We start from the raw sequence: 4842 nt of genomic DNA, 5'->3' as shown, positions 1-4842 counted from the left end.
AAAGTGCATATGTTTCTATTGAAAGAGCTCTGTCTCATCTCGTACCCTTTCATGAAAATTCTGTCTCGTCTCGTCTCGTCCAACAACTGACCTTCACCTTATATCCATTCGCATTCAACTCACGGTGTGAGGGCCAATTGAACACAGACCTCCACAAAGAGACAGAACTTTCTTGGTCACCTTCAGATTATATTATTATTATTATTATTATTATTATTATTATTATTATTATTATTATTATTATTATTATTATTATTATTATTATTATTATTATTATTATTGCTGGGGTAGTGATTTGACTTTCTCCGCAATAAAATACTTGCTAATTTTATATAACGTTGCAAATATCTTCTAGATAAATTAATCAAGAAAAAATAAAAGGTAATTCCCTACAGAATGATATTTCAGTGCAATTAGTTCCTTATGATTCTATCAGACAGCAACGCTGTTTTTAAATAGAAAAATCGGAATGTTAACGTGATGAAATTGTTGTTTGTTACACAGCAAAAAATATTAAAAGAAGTTCTATATACATTCCTTACTAGAAAATAATGTTGTCTTCAGAACTTTTATTCTTTTAACCTTCAGAACTTGTCTTCAGAACTCAGTCAAATTTTATTTTGACTTTTGAACTTGATTGCCTAAATTTTAACCTTGGAAATTTGGATGTGGAGTAAAATAAAGAAGGTTAGCAGGGTAGAGAGGAAAACAAATAAGGAAATGCTGAAAAAATGCAAGAGACGAGAGCAATATTAGACGATATAAGGAAGCGAAAAATGGACGGATCACAAGTTTTGATCTTGCTAAGGGATTGCATTCTGAGGGATGTAGTAAAGGGGGTGATATCAGGAGAGCGAGAGTGTGTAAGAAGGTTGGAATTGATAGATTGTAATAAGGAGGGTGGTACTTTATGTTGGGTTGCGAGGCAGATATTAGCGGTAAATCGCAAAAATGGAAGCTTCTTACCTAATTCACGGAAACTGGCCTGTTTATTAATGGGAGAACACTGAGGAGGAGGAGGAGGATAATTATACTACAAGTAAAAAAAGCCGAAACAATGGTTTATGCATAAGAATTGGTCAGCATTTTTTTTCTGGTGGCAGTTTTGTAAAGTTCTAGCTCTCTCAAACTGGTTAGATTGTAAGGTCAAGTCACTCGGGTCGGTTGTCGGGTTAAGTCACCTCGGGTTGGTTCACTCGGGTCACTTTGGGTCCGGCCAATCGGGTCAGCTCGGGTCGGGTTGTCGGGTCGGGTCAGTCAATTTGGGTCACGGGTGGGGTCGGGTCGGTCTTCAACACATATAATTTCCACGAAAATTACAATATACCACGGTTTATACCTCATTGGACTTCCAATAAAACGTTTTCAATGATGTGTACACCATGTCACCATTTTTGTATGAGGGAATGTCTAGAGGGATTTTGTGGGAATTTGATGGAGTGTAGATTCCTGTGTGTGTGTGTGTGTGTGTGTGTATGTATGTATGTATGTATGTATGTGTGTGATACCTTACAGGATACAAGATGTCGAGGAAGTGTGTAAATAAACCGGACAATTTCTGTTATGTATGTGGGGAGCTGATATTTAAATCACAACGTCGATGTTTTACTCCACTTGTGAGGAAGTGTTATCAGTTATATTTTGGTTGCTGTGTAGGAGACCAGGATAAGAACTGGGTTCCTCACTACATTTGTTGTACTTGCGTGAAACGTCTGACTGGGTGGGCAAATGGTGGACGAAACATGAACTTCGCAGTACCGATGATCTGGAGGGAACCAAAAGGTCATTCTTCAGACTGCTACTTTTGTATGACACAGATAAAAGAAATAAGCAGTAAATCTAACCACACAGTACAGTACCCTAATTTGCATCAGCAATTAGGCCAGTTCCACACAGTGCAGAATTACCTGTACCGGTACCTCCTCCTCATCTTACGGTAAATGAGGATTACGTACTTGAGGCAACTATTGAAGTTCCAAATGAAGATGATGATCCTACTTATGTAGGAAGCACATCTACATTGGATTCCCATCTGATAACTCCGGGTGAACTAAATGACCTCATACGGGATTTAAAACTCTCCAATACACAGACAGAACTTCTTGATTCCAAACTTAAGGCTGGAATCTGCTCCATCGTGACACTAAAGTGTGTATTTTTCGAAACCTTCATACAGAGTTTCAAAACTACTATTCTCAAGAAAATGATTTAGTGTATTGTAATAATGTCTGTGCTGTGATGGATAGACTTGGACATGCACATATAAGTACAGAGTGGAGATTGCTTATTGACTCTTTGAAAACTAGTTTTAAGGCTGTCCTTTTGCACAATAGCAACAAATTTTCTTCAGTGCCTTTGGCTTATGCAACTAATATGAAGGGAACCTATGAAAACATCGAAATAGTGTTAGAAAAAATTCAGTATGAGAAATACAAGTGGACCGTTTGCTGTGATTTACAAGTTATTTCTTTGTTAATGGGTTTGCAGCTTGGTTATACGAAATATTGTTGTTTCCTCTGCGAATGGGACAGCAGGAACAAAGCGGAACATTACATCAAGAAGGAATGGCCAACGCATGTATTAACTCCTGGACAGAAGAATGCTGTTTATTCCTCACTGGTGAGCCCTGATTAGATAATTCTACCTCCTCTTCACATAAAGTTGGGGCTCTTCAAAAACTTTGTTAGGACAATGGACAAAAGTAATGCAGGATCTTGTTACCTCAAGGAAAAAATTCCTCGGGTTAGTGACGCTAGGGATTTTTGTAGACCCCCAAATAAGATGTTTGATTCGTGACCAAAAATTTGAGGATCTCTTAACTCTGGTTGAGAAAGCAGCTTGGTGTCCATTTAAATGTTTAACAGAGATTTTTTTAGGAAACAAGAAAGCCCCAAATTACCGTGAAATTGTGAGTGATTTCCGGCAATCATTCAATGAAATGGGTTGCAACATGTCCCTTAAAGTTCACTTTCTAGACTCCCACCTGCATTTCTTTCCTGAAAAGCTTGGTGCTGTTAGTGATGAGTATGGGGAACATTTTCATCAGGACATTTCCTCCATGGAGAAGAGGTACCAGTGACAGTGTAGTTCAAAAATGCTAGCTGATTACTGTTGGATACTTAAAAGAGATGTTCCAGAAACCAAACACAGAAGAAAGTCGACAACTAAAACATATTAGTTGAGGTAAGTAAGTGTCCATTTATTAAGAAGATACCACTCACTTCTTTTGTATTATTTATTAAGTAGATATAAAATGGTGACACGGTGTATACATCATTGAAAATATGTTTTATTTCAAATCCAATAAGATGTAAACCGTGCTTCTATTGTAATTTTCGTGGAAGTTATATGTGATTTTATCTGCACTAATGAATATTGTAAAATGAACAGTTCACATAGCATATTTTTTATATAAATATGTTTATTTCTCTAGATAGAATAATGCTATTCTTATGAAACTTAGAGGGCTTACTAAGTATAAATCAGGCTAACATACAATATAATTTGTGCGTTTATATACCTAAGGTACCCAAGCTACAAGTATGAAAATGGTTTTAAAAAAAGAAAAAGAAAAAGAACAGAAATTTGAGGGGAAATTTTCCGAAAACACCTCTGTCACGGGAAAACTGAGGGTGATGGAGAAAAACTGATTGCAGATTCGAATTCTACGTGAAAAGTTCTATTAGAATCAGGCATTTTCTTCCGTGTGCCAGAGAAAAAGAATTTTTTTTTCAACTAGTGCAATAGGAACCATTTTCAAACTCATCAACCGTTATTCAAACCGGTTAATGTTGATCGCAGATATTAAAAATACTCACATCCGTATATTATTTAATACAAACGAAAATTTTACCTGCACATTTCTGCACAAACGATGTATAAACGATCGCGACAATTTGTGGTTCAATCCAACTCCCCTTTTTTTTCGTTCTGTCCACGCATCTGATAGCTTAGAAAAAAAATTTCGCCTGCGCATTACTGCTCAAACGATGTGCAAACAATTGAGATGATTTTCTTTTGAATCGGACGTAGGGGGTGCTACCAATTAGGTAGCCTATACTTTGTTATCGTTTTGGCGCGCCCGCAATTGTGTACAAACGAAAATTTCGCCTGCAAATTTCTGTACAAAACCGTAACAAACAAGTGCGACAGTTTGTGGTTGAATTCGACATGGTGGGAGGCCTATCAATTAGAGAGCCCATAGTTTGTTATCGTTTTGGCGGGGCCACATTTATTTGCAAACGAAAATTTCAGCTGCACATTTATGTACAAAGGCGTACAAACAAGTGCGACAGTTTGTGGTTGAATTGAACATGGTGGGAGGGCTAACATTTAGACAGCCCCCCAATTTGTTTTCGTTCTGGCGGCGCCCCTAATTGTGTACAAACGAAAATCTCGCCTGCACATTTCTTTATAACTATATTCAAACAATTGCGACAATTTGTGATTCAATTGCACATGGTGGGAGGACTATCATTTAGACAGCCCCCCCTTTGTTTTCGTTCTGAGGTCGCCCCTAATTGTGTACAAACGAAAATTTTGCCTGCATATTTCTGTACAAACGATGTACAAACGATTGCGACAATTTGTGATTGATTTGAACATGGTGATTGGGCTGTCACTTAGAAAGCCCCCCACTTTGTTTTCGCCCTGGCGGCGCCCCTAATTATGTACAAACGAAAATTTGGCCTGCACATTTCTGTACAAACAATGTACAAACGATTGCGATACTTTGTGATTCAATTGGACATCGTGGGGGCAGCTACCACTCAGACAGCTCCCCACTTTGTTTTCGTTCTGGCGGCGCCCCTAAGTTTGTTCAAACAAACATTTCGCCTGCAC

Source organism: Thermobia domestica, chromosome 18 (assembly GCF_964235325.1).
Source record: "Thermobia domestica chromosome 18, izTheDome1.hap1.1, whole genome shotgun sequence".
NCBI lineage: Eukaryota > Metazoa > Arthropoda > Insecta > Zygentoma > Lepismatidae > Thermobia > Thermobia domestica.
Note: the sequence above shows the minus strand (reverse complement) of the source record.